Below are 18,287 nucleotides of genomic sequence, written 5' to 3'. Positions count from 1 at the left end.
ATTTGATAATGTCTAATGAATTATTGCTGCCTATAAACACAGCAATGTCAAGAAGAGCTGTTGCATACAGGAGTTGGTGGGCTGGTGAGGCCATAGATTGGAATTCAGTATACCTGGGATTCTACTCTTGATGCAGTCACTAACTTCTGTGATCTTGGGCAAGTCATGTAACTGCTTCATGCCTCAGTTTCCCCATCTGTAAAATGGAGTAATGAATCTTAAACTCATGATGTTAAAGGGATGTTAACTGTGTCTTGTCCAGTTTGAGTGATTGTGACAACTACCATCTTGGATGACACACTGGGCAGGGCCGGCTTTAGGCCAATTCCACCAATTCCCCTGAATTGGGCCCCGCACCTAAGAGGGCCCCGCACCCAGTGAGAATCTCTTCCCTGGCTAGAGGTGCCTTTTTAATTTTTACTCACCTGGTGGCGCTTCGGGTCTTCGGCGGCACTTGAGTGGCAGGTCCTTCAGTGCCACCGAAGATCTGGAGCAAGTGAAGGACCCGCTGCCAAAGACTCGGAGCACCGCCTGGTGAGTACGAGCTCCATGTATTTTTTTACATTTTTTTTTATAGTCATCCCTGCCGGGGCCCCATCTAAACTATTCGAATTGAGCTCCGCACTTCCTAAAGCTAGCCCTGACACTGGGGACCTGTAAAGTTAAAAGCATGAACTACTATATCTTGAGCTAAAGTGCTGTAGCTGGTGCTGTAACATGCTCCTATCTTCTGTGGATTGGACACAGATGGGGACTTGTAAATATGCACACCAGTGAATTACAAACTGCTTCCTCTGATTAAACAAAGTTCATCCTGAGCATATGAATAATTCAAATCTGATGTGATGTCTTCTATCTTGGTCAGTATGTCCACAAAGCCATTCAAAAGTTCCATTAAGGGTTTTTGAAGCCTTACATTAAGTAATGAATGTTTTATTGACTTAATATTTCTTTTGTTTTCATTCAGATCTCATTGGGTATGGAGAGAAGACCATAGGGTTGGGATTGTGGCCAGAGTTCAATCATTCAAGCAGGTGTCTGGTAAATGCTAAGTATTATTATTTGATATTATGGTGGGAGTAGAGTTGGGGGAGTTTAGACTTTGAATACAGCCCTTTTCATATTTCTGGAGGGGCTGCCTTGTCTGTTGTTACTAAACAAAAAAGAAAATAGAAATGCCATCTCTTTTGAATTAATTATGAGTGACACAGCTCTTGCTATTATCTGTTTACACATTACTGACCTTGTGATGTGCTGGTGAGAGATTTTCTTTAATCATCTCTAGCTTTCTGATTATGTCCAACTTCACTTAAAAAGGCTGCTTACTTTACTTCTTGAATGGGTCACTGCACGGCCTATTAAAGTGTTTTTATTGTGCTAGTTTCCCCTGAAACCCATTAACTATTTTGTAAACTGAACATTTGATGCTTGTGCAAGTTGCTTTACTGACATCCTTGGAGCCTGAAACGTATTGTCTACAGAGTTCTTTAAAGTGATCTTGGGGAATTCAGGTATTTGTGGTTAAATGCTGCGGACCTCATGCTGTTCCTAAATGAAATCTAAAGGAGTTTGCCAATGGGAAATTCAGTGGGAGTAAGAGCAGGACGTTTATTCACTGGGGAAGGACAGGAGTAGAGAAGTCATATCAAGGTGAATTTGTTGTTTCTGTTTTTTTGTTTGCACATATGTGCATGTGTGTTTCTCCTTGGGTTGTTCTGTAGTTTAAACAAAGAATGGAAGAGATTGAAAGCATTCAAATTAAGATGAATCTGCATGGCACTTATCGCAGGGCAGTGTCTTGAGGGGACAAATGCAGGGTCTTCTCTGTTTGATTTATGGCCAGTGTCTTTCCCTGAAGTGTCTGTGACATTTCAGGAGGCCACTGAATATCCCTCCTAGGTGCTAAAGGTCAGCAGTGATACAGTCACTACCTCTTTCTGAGAGTTGGGTGCCAGGTGTTCTCAAGCAGGTAAGATCTCTAGTCAAGAAATGGATCCATAATTATGATGATTTCACCAGCTAGCTATCAGGTAACACTGAATCTCCTGGCTTATGGATAGATAATCAAGAAGGTCCTGGTAAAGCAGCTATGGTAATATCTGCAGTCTTCAGACTCCCTCCCTCAGGGTTTCACAGGTTGTGTTTGGACGCACCGTCTGGTTCAACGCCTATACAAAGCTGTGAGGATGGTTAGTAAAGAAAAATGGGATAAAGTATATAGGTTATGCAGATGATACTCAGCTGTATAACTCAATTGTAGATGAGTCAGTGCCTACAGGAGGTTGGGGTTTGGCTGAGGTCTAGCTAGCTGAGGTGTAATCCAGATAGGAGAGATGTTAGTAGGTTAGGAAAAGTTACAGAAAGAATTGGCTATAAATGAATCCTCCCTCAGTTAGTGATGATTGAAGCTGGTATTTATGAAACAGGTTTGCAGTGGAGGGGTTTTGGTAGACTCATTTTGCTGCTGAATGTGGTGAAGTGCTTAGTAAGAAGAGTGTGACTTTTTGGTTTGGATGCATATTGTGCTACACCTATTCGTGGCTGTCATTGGTTCCCATGATGCTTTCAGGAAGGTGTTTTGTTGACTCCTCTATTTTAACCTGCTTTTGCAGCACCACAAACACTGGGTGGAAGGAGCGTGCTTTTGAAATGTTGCTATGATTGTAAATTCTTTGTACATTTAGAAGCTTCTCTGAACAAATTTTACTGTTAATATGGTATACAGCCTCTAGTTCTGTAGTGACCAGAGTTCTTCCTTCACCATGACCTAAAAGTGAAAGTTCTGCTGTTACAGGTGACCTTTGAGAGCCTTGCCTGTGTGTTTATGGCAGGGGTGAGCAAACTTTTTGGGCCAAGGGCAACATCTGGGTGGGGAAATTGTATGCAGGGCCGGGGCAGGGGGTTGAGATGTGGGAAGGAGTGCAGAGTGTGAGAGGGGGTGCATTGTGCAGGAGGGGCTCAGGGATAGAGATTTGGGCACAGGAAGGGTGTGGGGTATATGAGGGGGCTCAGGAAAGGGGGTTGGAGTACAGGAGGGGGCTCAGGGCAGGGATGCAGGAGGGGTGCAGACTGTGGGAGGGGGCTCAGGGTAGAGGGTTGGGGTGCAGGAGGAATGTGGGGTGCTGCAGGGGGCTCAGGGCAAGGGGTTGGGGTGCAGGAGAGGTGCTTGAGAACACAAAGGTGCAGGTAGGGGGCTTAGGGCAGGGAGTTGGGGGGCAGGGTACAGAAAGGGTTTGGGGTCTGGCCCAGCACCGCTTACCTCAAGAGGCTCCGGGGTGGCAGCGGTGCACACCGGAGCCAGGGCAGGCTCCCTTCCTGCCCTATCCCCAGCCCCATGCCACTCCCGGAAGCGCTGTGGCCCCTGGCAGGAGTGCGGGGCAGAGGGATCCACATGTGCTGCCCTTTCCGCACCTCCAGATACCTCCCCCGAAGCTCCCATTGGCCGCGGTTTCCCGTTCCCCGGCAATGGGAGCTGCGGGGGACAGTACCTGGAGGCAACACATGGAGCCCTCAGCCCTCTGCCCCCCCACCCAGGGGCCACAGGGACATGGTGCCAGCAGTAGTTTGTCACCCTGGTTTATGATTTAGCATAATAGAGTTATGGTCCAATCCTGGAGTTCTTGCATAAACAAAACTCCCATTGACTTTAATCAAGGCCTAAACATTGTAGCAGGGTCAGCTGCCTCCAGAGCCCTCCCTCACAGCTAGAGGTCACTCTGCAGGACCCTGCTTCTGTTCCCCTCTCCAAGGCCCCCTAATACTTCACTCAGTCCAGAAGTAATTAAAACATTCCCCTTTTGGGGGCCAATTTATTGAGTCCTTATGCACTGGGCTTCCAGATCCCAACTCCAGTTCAGTGTGTTTCTCCACTAAGCCCACGTCCAGACTACCCTGCTGTATCGGCGGGTTAAAATCGATTGCTCGGGGATCCATATATCGCGTCTAATCTAGACACGATATATCGATCCCCGAGCGCGCTTACATCGATTCCGGAACTCCATCAACCCCAACGGAGTTCCGGAATCGACACTGAGAGCCACGGACATCGATCCCGCGCTGTCTGGACGGATGAGTAATTCGATCTTAGATATTCGACTTCAGCTACGTTATTCACATAGCTGAAGTTGCGTATCTAAGATCGATTTTCCTCCCTTAGTCTGGACGAGCCCTTAGGTAGAGAGTTCCCAGCCCTACTTCCTAGACCTGGGTCACAATTCAGAATCACTCCCAGGCTTTACCTGGTTTGAATTAAGACTCCTGGCTCTGACTTAATTCCCCTACTGTCTAGGTCTTCCTTGTAGGAGCCAGTCCCTCTTCTATTTCCTGCTGCCTTTTTATAGGGAAATCAGTTTTCATCCATCAGGCCCAATCAAGGCTGTTAAAGTGGCACAGGTGGGCTGGAGCAGTGTCTTCAGTAATCAGTGTTGGCTGGCCCCAGGCCTCTAGCTCTTAAGTGGGAAGCCATCCAGTTACAATACTGAATATTGTTCTTCTAATTGAGATTTTAAGGTGAAATCCTGGCTCCACTGAAGTCAATGGAATCATTGCCATTGAGTGGGGCCAGGATTTTACCCATAATGAAGATCTTCCTTTTTTTGGACCACAGTGAGATTTCTCTTGTTCCTTTTATAGTGCTTTTTGACATTCACTCCCTGAAGTAGAGGATGATTAGAAATTATAATTTCATAGTCACTTTTAAAATATTTTCCCCTTGAGGACCTTCTAGAATGACTCCTAGGGGAAATTCTTCATTTAGATTTTGCTATTTATGTATAAACAAATCTGAATGTGGTTAGGCTTTGAATGTTCTGGATTGCTTGCTGTTTTCTTTGTAAAGATGTATGAGTCTAGAGAGAGAACATGACTTTAATTTAAAATGGAGCTAGACTTTACCATCGCAGGGGACTTCTTGTTGTAACTGTCTCCCTCGACACATGTGCATTAGTAATATCAATAGGATCAAAGAGTTCTGATTATTGCAGTTTTACAGCAGGCTGGAACCTAGTTTTCAGTGTCTGACACTGGGTTCCCTCACTCCCTGTTTCATAGCAAGGCCAAAATCCTGTTCACATTTTAGTTTATTATTACTATTTTAATATTTTATTTTATTACTATAGTGCCTATGAGCTTTATTCATGGACCAGGACCCCACTGTGTTATGTGCTATACAAACACAGAACAAAAAGATAAACCCTCCCAGACCAGGTCTAAAGAGTGAGGTGGCTATGAGGAGGAGTTCCTGGCTGCAGGTCTCTGGCACCCCATATGAGGTGCAGCAGGCAATCCAGGGTGTCCCCTTTGAGGGTCAGTTTTTGTTTTCCTAGAAGACTGACCCTCATCTGCACAGCCTCAAGGACTCTCATGCCACTTTGAAGTCCCTGGGCCTCCACACCCCTGCAACTCAATGGAGGCACTTAAGACCCCAGCCCCCTCAGAGAAATTATTGACCTCAGGGTAGGCAGGATGGGTCGCTTAGGAGAAATAGGAACTCAAGAAAGAGACCTCACCCCATCTCTGGCCAGGGGTCTGGCCAGTCTAAACCCTCCCCAGGCTCAAAACTGGCCTTTTGAAGATGCGCCCAGGGGCAAACACACCATTGCAAAGACTGGATCCATCCTGCCCTACCTTTTCGTCTCATCTGCCCCCTTTCTACCATGCGTGGGCCCATAATATGTCAGACCTATGGGTACTCTGCACGGTAAAGAGGGGATATTCACGCCAATTCTCTGTCCTCCGCCCTTCCACCTGCCATTCCCCCTCCCTCTTCAGGGACCTTTCTCATGAGCAAATCCTCACACAGGAGGTGCAATCGCTCCTTTCGCTGGGGGCAGTGGAAGAGGTTCCTCAGGAACAGAAGGGCAAGGGCTTCTATTCCCGGTATTTCCTAATACCGAAAGCCAAAGGCAAGCTCAGGCCCATCCTAGACCTGCAAAAGCTCAACACGTTCATGAAGAAACTGAAATTTCACATGGTCTCCTTGGCCTCCATCATCCCTTCCTTGGATCCACGGGACTGGTATGCTGCCCTCGACTTGAAGGACATGTACTTTCATATAGCAATCACACAGTCCCACAGAAAATACCTCAGGTCTCTGGTGCACAACAACCACTCCCAGTTCACAGTCCTTCTGTTCAGTCTCTCAGTGGTGCCTCGGGTATTTACCAAATGCCTGGCAGTCATGGTTGCGTTTCTGCGCAGGTGCCGGGTTCAAGTGTTCCCATACCTTGATGACTGGCTGATCAAGGGCCGCTCCAGGGCTCAAGTGGAGATGCAAGTTGGATTCATCATTGCAGTGTTCGACGAACTGGGCCTTCTCCTGAGTGTGGGGAAGTCAGCTCTGTCCCCAGTTCAGCGGATAGAGTTCATGGGGCAGTGCTGGTCTAACCCAGGCCAGGGAGTACCTACCGGAATTGAGGTTCCAGGCCCTGGGCGCCATCATTTGGAGTCTCAGGCAGTTCCCCACCATCACAGCAATGAATTGCCTCAAACTCCTGGGACACATGTCCACTTGTACCTATGTGGTGCAACACACCAGGCTCAGACTTCAGTCGCTCCAATCATGGCTAGCCTTAGTGTATCGGCTGGTCAGGGACAGGACAGGGTTGTGACTTCACTTCACCCGATCCTCAACTCTTTTATGTGATGGCTCTATCCACAGCTAGTGTCTGCAGGAGTCCCTTTCATCAGCCGCCAGCCGACTCGTTGCTTACGGACGCATTGGACTTGGGCTGGGGGACGCACCTGGGAGACCTCAGGACACAAGGTCGCTGGTCTCAGATGGAGCTCACTCTCCACATCAACGTCAGGGAGCTGAGAGCAGTATGCCTGGCATGGCAGACTTTCCAAGCCCACTTTAGTAGGAGATGTGTATCAGTGATGACAGACAACCACAGCGATGTTCTATATCAACAAACAGGGGCACGCATGCCCCTCTCCCCTGTGCCAGGAAGCCCTCATGCTGTTGGACGTTTGTATAGAGCAGTCAATACACCTGCAAGCATCGTACCTCCCTGGGGTACAAAATGAGTTAGTGGACTATCTCAGCAGGTTGTTCCATGGCCACAAGTGGTCCCTACGCCCAGACATTGCGAACTCCATTTTCCATCAGCAGGGCTTTCCCCAGGTAGACTCCTTTGCCACAGGGCACAACAGGATGTGTCAGCAGTTCTGCTCCTTCCTGAATCACAGCCTGGAATCCATAGCAGACGCATTCCTCCTTCCCTGGGAAGGCCATCTCCTATACGTGTTCCCACCTGCCCCTCTCATTCACAAGGTGCTCCTCAAGATATAGAGGGATTGGTGGTGATAATTTTGATAGCCCCAGCCTGGTCCCACCAACATTGGTACGTATTGCTACTAGACACATACGTGGAAGCCCCAGTAACTTTGCTGCTCTTCCCAGACTTGATAACTCAGGATCACGGCCATCTCCAGCACCTGAATCTTGAATTGTTGCACCTCACAGCGTGGAAGGTCCATAGCTAAACCCGGTGGAGCTTTTCTGCTCAGACCAGGTTAGACAAGTTCTCCTTGGCAGTAGGAAACCCTCCACCTACCTTGCCAAGTGGAAGAGATTCTGAATCTGGTCAGCACAGCATTGTTCGTCCCCAATGCTCATCCCTATTCCACTCATATTGCACTACCTTCTCCGTCGCAAGCAGCAGGGACTGTCCATGTCGTCAGTAAGAGTTCACTTGGCTGCTATCTCTGCCTTCCATCCAGGCGCAGAGGGCCGGTCAGTCTTCATCAACCCTATAGTCAACCATTTCCTCAAAGGTCTCAAAAGGTATCCACAATTTCGACAGCCAGTCCTGGCCTGGGACCTCGGCCTGGTCCTTTCCAGACTGACGGGGCCACCTTTTGAACTGCTAACGACATGCTTCCTGCTCTACCTCTTGTACAAGGTCTCATTTCAGGTAGTGATAAGCTCAGCCAGGAGGGTGTCTGAGCTCAGGCCCCTAACATCAGAGCTTCCTTACATGATGTTCTATAAGGACATGGTTCAGCTCAGGCCCCACCTGGCTCTCCTCCCAAAGGCTGTCTCCCATTTCCACATGAACCAGGACATCTTCCTCCCAGTGTTCTATCCTAAGCCACACTCAAGCATCTGGGAGCAGAGGCTTCACTTGTTGGATGTCCACAGAGTGTTAGCTTTTTACATCAAGAGAGCAAGGCCGTTCTGAAAGCCTGTGCAACTTTTTGTGGCTGTGGCAGACAGAATGAAAGGTCTTTCAGTCTCTTCTCAACAAATTTTGTTGTGGATCACAGCCTGCATCCAAGAGTGTTACAAACTGGCAGAGATGCCTGCCCGTCCACTCCCTGCGCACTCCACCAGAGTGCAGGCTTCTTCAGCAGTGTTACTAGTGCAGGTTCCCACCCAGGAATATGCAGACAGGTGACGTGGTCTTCCATACACACTTTCACCGCACATTATGTGATTACCCAACAGGCCAGAGACAATATGGCCTTTGGTAGAACCGTGCTCCAATCAGTGGACAACTCCGACCCCACCTCCGTAACTTAAGCTTGGGAGTCACCTGACTGGAATTGACATGAACAAGCACTCGAAGAAAAAATGGTTACTCACCTTCTCGTAACTGTTGTCCTTCGAGATGTGTTGTTCATGTCCATTCCAATACCCACCCTTCTGCCCTGCTGTCGGAGTAGCTGGCAAGAAGGAACTGAAGGGGGTCGGGTCAGCAGGGCACTTTTTTGAGCACCATGAGGGCGTGACTCCAGGGGGCGCCCAGGCTGACCTTACGGATGCTGCTAGGGGAAAAATCTTCCAGCTGTTGTGCATTTGGCACGCACACACATCTGATTGGAATGGACATGAACAACACATCTTGAAGAGCAACAGTTATGAGAAGGTGAGTAACCATTTTTTCATCTACGTGGGCAGCACCATATTAGCCAACATGTACCTCAAGAAGGAAGTGATATCAACAATAGGAAAGGTATCTGCTGCATTCAGTAAACTCCGCAACATATGGACATCAAAGTTTTACAGCACCAGAACAACACTGAGAATTTTAAATTCAAACAATCTCGGCACTAACATATGACTGCGTGCAGGGGTAAGCAAACCCTGCACTAGGCAACGGGGTTAAGGAGCTGCCCTGAGCTCAGCCAGCTCTGCCCCACCAGGCCTGCAAGAGATGCACAGACTGGAGAAGGAGTTAAAAGGGAGAAGAACAGCTCACTTGTAGGTCAGGGAAAAGAAGACACCTTCATCTTGCAGCCCCAGAAGAAAGGACTCAGTGAAGGCAGAATCTCTCTTATCCACAACAGCCTGAAGGTCCTCCCTGAGGGAAGGGAAGACCTGCTTTAGATGGAACCTGAGGGAGACATTTCCCCCTCTCATATGCTAACCCAGTTTATTTTTGTTGATTCCCTGTGTTTTGTTTATGGACCCCTGAAGGAGAGAGACTTGGAACTGACCTGGCTGGAAGGCCAAGGCATGAGAGGAAGCAGCCACTGCCCCAAGAGGGAGAGAGTGACAATGTCGCTTCCGGGCATGAAGCGGTGTCACACAGTGAGCTGACCTCCTTCACGCTTTCCTGTACAGACTGCAAACTGTGGACAATAGCAGGGTGGTAGGAAGTGGCCCAAGAAGGGCAGCCCTAAGGCACTCCTGGGTGTCAGACCCTTTTGTTGCTTTCATAGGACTTTGGGCTGGACCCCAGTGGAGTGGGAAGGCCTGTGTTCCCCTACCAAAAACCTCTCTGTAGGTCAAAGGGCCTAAGCACTGTCCGTGAGGCAATGCTCCCCATGATTTAGTTGGTGTTGGTCCTGCTTGGAGCAGGGGATTGGACTAGATGACCTCCTGAGGTCTCTTCCAACCCTAATAGTCTATGATTCTATGAGTGCAGACCATCACAGGCTGCAAGAGCTGGAGATCTACTAAAATTTTAGAAAAACTAGGCACCTTCAAAAATAAATGCCTCCAGAAAATTCTGGGCATTGATCGGAAAGCCTCTTCATCATCATCAATGATACTTGAAAAATGACCAACCAGCACTTGTTTTTACCAGCATCAGAAGGAAGCCTGGACACGTTTGGGGCATGTACGCTTAATGCCAACACAGTCTCCCACATGAAGCTGTCAAGGGAAACCAACTGGTGTAAGGAAACGAGGGCACCCAAGAGAAACCTTAAGAAGACTTATCAGCAGTAAGGTTAGAATCATCGATCTCAACACCACACAGCAAATGGAGGCAGCAGCAAATGAAAGAGGGGAACGAATGAGACTGGTTTTCTCCCTGTGCACCAAAATTGGCATGGGAACGATGTTAGGAGAAAAAAAAAAGTAACAAAGAACGTGGGAATACTTACAAGATGGGGGACACTATCCTGGGAAGCACTGACTCTGGAAAAGATTTGGGGGTCATGGTTGATACTCAGCTGAACATGAGCTCCCACTGTGATGCAGTGGCCAAAAGAGCTAATGCAATCCTTGAATGCATAAACAAGGGAATATGAGTAGGAATAATGAGATTATTTTACTTCTGTATCTGACGCTTGCGTGAACACTGCTGGATATTGTGTCCATAATTCCAGAAGGGTGTTGATTTATTGGAAAGGGTTCAAAGAAGAGCCAGGAGAATGATTGATTAAAAGATTAGAAAACATGCCTTATAGCAATAGACTCAAGCAGCTCGATCTATTTCACTTAACAAATAGAAGGTTTAGGGGTGACTTGATTACAGACTAACGTATCTGCCTGGGGAACAAATATTTGATAATGGGCTTTTCAATCTAATAGAAAAAGGCATAACAATCCAAGGGCTGGGAGTTGAAGCTCGACAAATTCAGACTGGAAATAAGGTGTACATTTTTAACAATGAGGGTAATTAACCATTGAAACAATTTATCCAGGGTCATGGTGGATTCTCCATCACTGACCATTTTTAAATCGTGACTGGATGTTTTTCTAAAAGATCTGCTCTAGGGATTATTTTAGGAAAGTTCTATGGCCTGTGTTATACAGAAGGTCAGACTGGATGATCACAATGGTCCTTTCTGGTCTTGGCATCTATGAATTGCAAAACACAAAAGGAGTCACTGCATATCTATCACCTTACTGAACTGAACTGTCTTCCCTGCTGACTGCACAGTACAGACCATTTTTACCCTCATTTTTAAAGACAGATAAGAGTGTTTCAACTATATAAATGATCAAAAGAATATTTTACTGTGTGCACAATCAGAACTTGCAGCCTATGAAACATTCCTTCAAACGAATGAAATATCAAGACCCGATGGGTATATCCAACTTCACTGAATAAGCATGTTAGCTGGAGGTTTCTAGTACAAACAGTCTAGTGGTGAGATAGATCCATTAGAAATACCATAATATAAATTTAATAGCTAGATTAGATTAGGACTCTTATTACTGTAATTTAGGGAATCATAACAAATCTTGAAAATTAACATCCTATAAATATGAGTGGGGGGAGGTGAGGGAGAATCTGTTGCTTGATGTTGTTAACAATATTCTTGCGGTCCATGGAGCAAAGGAGAAAAATAGAAGTAATTTTTTTTTTAAACTCAAAATCTTAGATTGTAGAGAATTGCATAAGAAGACAATAAGTCCTTGGAACTCACCAGTTTTACACTCCTAGATGAAGTTTTCATTGCAGTCTTACTCTTCTTTATTGTTTGTGTGTGTGCATTTTATTCCAGTCTTTTTCACATTCTTTTGATTTTCGGTATATCTATTAAAATGATACAGATTCTCTCTGCTAAGTTAAGTGGTTAGGAGCTCTGAGACCTTAGACTGTAATTACACTGCTTCAAATGTCAAGTTCTTCAAAAGCATATTATTTTTCATGATATAAACCTAAGCAGCTTAGGTGATAAAAACCTAAGTAGCTTAATAACTGCATGATGCCATATAATAGACTGGGAATGTCCCCGCACAGGGAATCTGATAGGAGAAATCTGATGGTGACAGCTTTAACAAACACGAGGACAGTTAAAGTGGATATGTGATGAGCTCAGAATAGGTGAGTTGATGATTTTCTATTTATAGACTCACTGAGAGGCTCAGTGACAGGAACTCGAGACAGGGACAATATTTGCTGCTGTATGTAAATTATTCCTTTCTAGACTTGCAAACAAAATGGAATTCATGATTCATATAAAAGCTCTGTTTGAGGGGGAAAAAAACAGTTCTGAGTCTATGAAGCACACAAGTGCCTCCCAAGCAAGAACTCTGCTCTTCGACAAGAGCCTGAAACACGATAGCAACCCTATTTTGTTTAAACAAAAAACCAAAATAAAACAAAAAATGATGCTGTGCCTCCTCCACCTCTCAGCAAAATAGGCCCTTTCACACCATGCAGCCCCATTGCATTGTTATGGGGCCTAAATCAGGGAAGAATTTGACTCACCTTATTTACTGAAAATCCCGCTGTGCTGACCAAGTTTGGAACAAGACTTATTGAAGAACCCAAATGCAATAAGAAGCTTTGTTTCCTCTTCTTAATGGACTGAATGACAGGAGCCAGCAAACAAGAGCTGTAGACAGGGGAATCTGAGTGGGAGTTCTGTGGGAGGAGAAGGGAGGAGGCATGCCTATGTTCCTGAGGAGCAGTGAGTTTTTGTGTGTGTTGTGTGTTTTTTCTGTTTTGTGTGGGGCGCTGGGGGGAGGGGGCAGAAAGATGGGGGAGGTTCCTGTTCCATTTGCAGAGGTTGGTAGGGAACAGTGTGCTGTGAGAGAAGCAGAGCCCTGATTAGGGGGTGGGGCTGCCCTGACTAGGGGTCCTCCTATAAATGCAGCCAAACAATGAGTCAGCAGCACAGGACCTAGCCAACAGATCTAGTTTGTAAGTAGAGTTTGGGGGAGGGGGAGTATGTAGTGTTTGTTTGATTTTTATTTTATTTTGTTTTGCTTGTTTGGGGGTTTTTTGTTCTTCCTTGACAGGACTTTCAGTGGAAAGTCTATGACAGATACAGAGGCAGCAATGGTAGTAATCCAAGGAATGGAAGAGACAATGAAAATGGCTAAGGCCAAGTCTACACTAGAATGTTTACAGCAGCAGCTGCACCACTGTAAGATCTTCCGCGTGGCCACTCTATGCCAAAAGGAGAGAGCTCTCCCATCGACATCATTAAACCACTCCCAACAAGCAGTGGTAGCTATGTCAGTGGGAGAATGTCTGCCGCCAACATAGCGCTGTCCGCACTTGCGCTTCTGCCGATGTAACTTTTGTCACTCACGGGGGTGTTTTCTTTTTCCACACCCTGAGCAACATAAGTTATATTGAAAATAGTGCTAGTCTAGACATAGCCCAGATGTGGAAACTGCAGGATGTACATGATTCTGGAGCGGGTACCTGAAAAGCACTTCATTTGTTTGAAGTGCCACCTGATAGAACTGATGGAAGAGAAGATCCAAGGTTTGGAGATACAGGTGGAAACTATGGCTGAGTTTTGAAGGGGATTTGAGCAGTTGAGGGAGGGAAGGCAAGAGGAGGCTGAAGGGGAAAGTCAAGACTTGTAGATGCAAGCTAGACTGAAGAACTCTGAGGGGAGACTGCTGGGTGAGAAAAGTGGCCAGTAGAAGCACATGCCTACTAAAACCAGGCAGAGAAAAAGACCAGCTAGTGAAGGAGAAATAGTACTCAGGAACAGGTTTGCTGAGTTAGAAAATGAAGAAGGGGCACAGCAGGCAGTAAATTAAGGGGGGAGGGCAAGGAAGAAGAGAAGAGCAGCTAGTCCTACAGGAAGAGGGGAAGAGTCAATGGAGATACACAGAGTTCAGAGCCCCAGGGGGATACAGGATGACTTGCAGAAGATTGCTAGGGGGAATAAAAGACAAGGGGACTTACAGCCAGAAAAAATGGGAGGACTGCCAGAGAATCACATCATTACCAGGAAAAGGCAGGTTTGCGTGATTGGTGACCCCCTACTAAGAAGAACAGATAGGCCTATTACCAGAGCTGATTTGGAGTACAGAAGGATGTACTGTCTACCGGGAGCTAAGATACGGGATGTGGACCTGAGGCTGAAGAGGATCCACATGAGAGAAGGAAAAAATTCACTGACTGTCCTTCATGTAGGAACAAATGATACAGCTAGATTCTCACTGTAACCTATCAAGGGAGATTATGCCAGTCTGGGGAAGATGCTTCAAGAAATGGAGGCTCAGGTGATCTTCAGTGGGATTCTACCTGTCCCTGGAGGAGGAGAATAAAGGCAAAACAGAACTATGATGATCAACAGATGGCTTGGGCAGTGATTGTATAAGGAGGGCTTGGGGATGTTTGACCACTGGATGGCATTCATGGACAGAGGACTGTTCTCAGGGGATGGACTCCACCTGAGAAGGGAGGGAAGAGACTTTTGAGATGGAGGTTGGCACAACTCATTAAAAGAGCTTTAAACTAGGAATTCAGGGGAGATGGTTGGGAGATGCTCATGTAATCTCCATGCCCAATTCTAGCATTGAGCGGGAGGAAAATCAAGTAAGGAAGGTTACAGCAGTGTTTCTCAAACTAGGGTTGCCACTTGTGTAGGGAAAGCCCCTGGCGGGCCTGGCTGGTTTCTTTACCTGCCCCGTCTGCAGGTCCAGCCAATCGTGGGTCCCACTGACCAGGGTTCGCTGCTCTGGGCCAATGGGAGCTGCTGGAAGCGGCGCGGGCCAAGAGACATACTGGCCGCCACTTCCAGCAGCTCCCATTGGCCTGCAGCGGCGAACCACGGCCAATGGGAGCCGCAATTGGCCAGACCTGTGGATGGGGCAGGTAAACAAACCGGCCTGGCCCGCGAGGGGCTTTCCATACACAAGCTGCGACCCCAGTTTGAGAAACACTGGTTACAGCAATGGACAAAGGAACAGCAGTGGGTAATAGAATGGATATTAAGGGGAAAGATAGCTTCATTGGTATCTGCACTAACAGGTAGGCAATACTGCAGTAAAATGACTGTACCCAGTTGGGTGAGGAATGTGGGCAAAGCTAAGCAGAAACAATTAAGATTTTGTACACCAAGCTACTGGAGATTCCCCTGGGATACTGCTTGAGGTATGCTACAGACCCCTACTATCCAATTTGGATATGGATAGAGACCTCTTTAATGTTTTTAAAGAAATAAATACTACTGGGTATTGTGTGATTGGAAGACTTTAATTTCCCAGATATAGATTGGAGGACAAGTGCTACTAATAATAGTAGGATCCAGATTTTCCGGGATGCTGAACCAACAAGAAGTGATGCCATTTTAGATTTGGTATTGGTGATCAGTGAGGATCTCAGAGAAGAACTGGTTGTAGGGGACAACCTTGGTTTGAGTGATCATGAGCTAATTCCATTTAAACTAGATCTGAAACTAGGGTCTTTGATTTCAAAAAAGCAAACTTTAAAAAATGAAGGGAATTAGAGAAGTGGACTAGACTGAAGAACTCAAGAATCTGAATGTGGAGGACGTTTGGAATTAAGTTTGTCAAAGTTGCAGAAACTATCTGAAGCCTGCATCCCAAGCAAGGGAAAAAATTCATAGGGAAGGATTGCAGACCAAGCTAGATGAGCAAGCATCTCAAACAAGCAGGGGCAACTCTAGGGATTTTGCCGCCCCAAGCACGGCTGGCAGGCTGCCTCCGGTGGTTTGCCTGTGGAGGGTCTGCTGGTTCTGCGGCTTCAGTGGACCTCCCGCAGGCACGGGAGGCAATGTAGTTCTATATTGCCTACTTACATGGGGAAGCTTGTATTGAGGTTGTCTGTTTTCCCAAGCAGTTAGTTTACCACCTTTTGTAAGCAGGGGTGGCTCCAGGCACCACCGCAGCAAGTGCGTGCCTTGGGTGGTAAGCCGGGGGAGGAAGGGATAGGGTGCCGGTCGCTGTGAGGGCAGCAATCAGGGAGCCTTGGGCAGTGTTTCTGTGGAAGGTCCGCCAGTCCCACGGTTTCGGCAGCAATTTGGCGGTGGGTACGACAAAAGTGTGGGACTGGCAGATCACCCGCAGAACCACCGCCGAATCCGCGTGACCGGCAGCCCTCCCACAGAAACGCCGCCGAATCCGCGTGACTGGGGCAGACCTCCTGCAGAAACGCCACTAAAGGCTCCCTGACTGCCGTGCTTGGGGCGGCAAAAAACATAGAGCCGCCCCTGTTTGTGAGTATCATAGAGGGGAAACCCTGGTTTTTAAAAAAAAGACACAAAATATCAGACATTGTTATTCTATGGCCAGTTTAGAACCTTTGTCACCAAATATTTCCTGTCTTTCTTTAAATCATAATAGGAAGCAAATTTGTATCTCTGAAGTCAATGGATCCAATTCTGCCTCTACTGAGGTCCTAATCCTGCTTCTATCAGAGTCAAAGTCCAAAGTCCCATTAACTTCAGGGATGCAGGATCAGGCCCTTAGGGCTCAACCCTGCAGATAATGAGCACCCTGAGTTCAATGGGTATAGAAGGTGCTCTACACCTTTCAGGGTTGCACTCTTATTCTGCTCTCATTGAAGTCAATGTGAGTTGCATCCTTATAAGGGCCTGATCCAGCTCCCGTTGAAGCCCATCGGAGCTGGATTGGGCCCTCAGTGATATTACATTGGATTTAATGGATGTGTATGCAGCTTACAAGAAGTTCTTTCCTGGCACTGTAAAATTCAGACATTTTTTTCAGGTGTTTTTGCACAGCATTAAGCTAGCAAGCTGACCTGTATTCCTTTTCTGCATAATGAGACCAGTCACCAGTTTTGTAAGTGGCAGATGGGAAGAACTGCCACATTGAGAAATATTGGCCCTGTTTATAGGGTCGATTTTAAGCACACTGTCCAGCTCCTATTAACCAAAGTGAGAGTTTGTGAGTCTAACATGTATGTGTCTAACATTCTGTGCAGCATGCTTACAGTTATTTATTCCATGATGTGCAGGAAGGAAGGAGACGTGTGCAATCTCCGTTCTTGTTAACAGGAATTGTGCACCTCATTCTCTGTGCATTGTACTGAAAATGAACCAATAAGCCGTGTTCTGAATCAGCAAAAAGATTACCCTATTCAGCTGGGATGAGAACATGCCGGCTATAACCTGGGAGGCAAAAAAAAATCACTGGAAATGATTTTATTAAAAGACAGAATCTGTTTTTGGGGGTTTTCCCAAAATGTTGCTGAGACTGAAAATTCTGAATCATTTTTCCTTCTCCTACTCAGTTGTTAACCTTTGTGTTGCATGCAATTCAGCTGTAACCAGCACTTTCGCTTCAGTGGCAGTTTTTCATCTCTTTACTAGTTTATGGCTAAAACTGTCCTTGTAACAGTAATTTTACAGTTACTCACTGTCCAGTATAATTATTCTGTGCGCTCTTGCTTTCTCTGTCTCTCAAGTTTCCCTAGGGGAAGGGCTTCCTGCTGTGTCACCTTGATAGAGTCAGCCTCAGAATTCCTCTGCTTAGTATAAACATCTTCACTGCAGGTGTAAAATCAGATGACAGCCCCTTTATGAGGCACCTTTTCAAGCTGTAGTGACTCCTTATTCCTAGCTTTAAGTTGGTTGCATCACTGTTGAAACTTTACCAGCTGGTTACTCAACTGGTAAGTGGACAGTAACATATATTGGCTTACACACCCTTAATGGTGAAGATACTTTATATTTCTGTGGTAGGTTCTGTCTGATGATTCCAATGCACGTTGCAAACTCTGAGGAGAATGGGACTGAGCCTTTCTTTTACTCCACAGCATGTCCTGACCCATCTAGCTCCTTTTCAGTGCTGGTCATTACCCTTTCTCTCTTGCCTGGAAGGTTTATGGGGGCTCTGAACCTGTATAAAATGCTTATTTGTCTTTATGTACTGCGAAGAATGCACTCAGGAGCAATACACGGTGAGTGCATGCCTTTTCTCCTTCTGTGGGCAGAATGTATGGAATTTGGAAGTACTGTAAGATATGAAGAACAGTATGACTTACATTGATATATCACATGAACTGTTTTGGCAATATTTATGTCCCTTCCTAGGGATGTGCATACAAAACTAAAACATAATGTTAAAAATACAAAGCTCGTGGTAAAGAGGTTAGAAAACCACCATATGAAAACAATGATGAGCTGCCCTAGGAGAGATGATTCCTGTGACTTCCTCCAACTTTTTTAACATTGTATTTGAAACTCAATAACTGTGCTTGTCATCAAGTATCTGGGGCAGTATAAGAAACTGAATAGACTTTTGTCGAAGTCTTCACTTAAAACCTTGACCTAAGTGGCAGTTTTACCTGAATAAAGGTTGTCTAAAGACTTCAGGATAATAATGATGATGATGAATAATTAACAGCAATAATCAACACCACCAGAAG

Source organism: Gopherus evgoodei, chromosome 8, assembly GCF_007399415.2.
Source record: "Gopherus evgoodei ecotype Sinaloan lineage chromosome 8, rGopEvg1_v1.p, whole genome shotgun sequence".
Taxonomy (NCBI): Eukaryota; Metazoa; Chordata; order Testudines; family Testudinidae; genus Gopherus; species Gopherus evgoodei.
Note: the sequence above shows the minus strand (reverse complement) of the source record.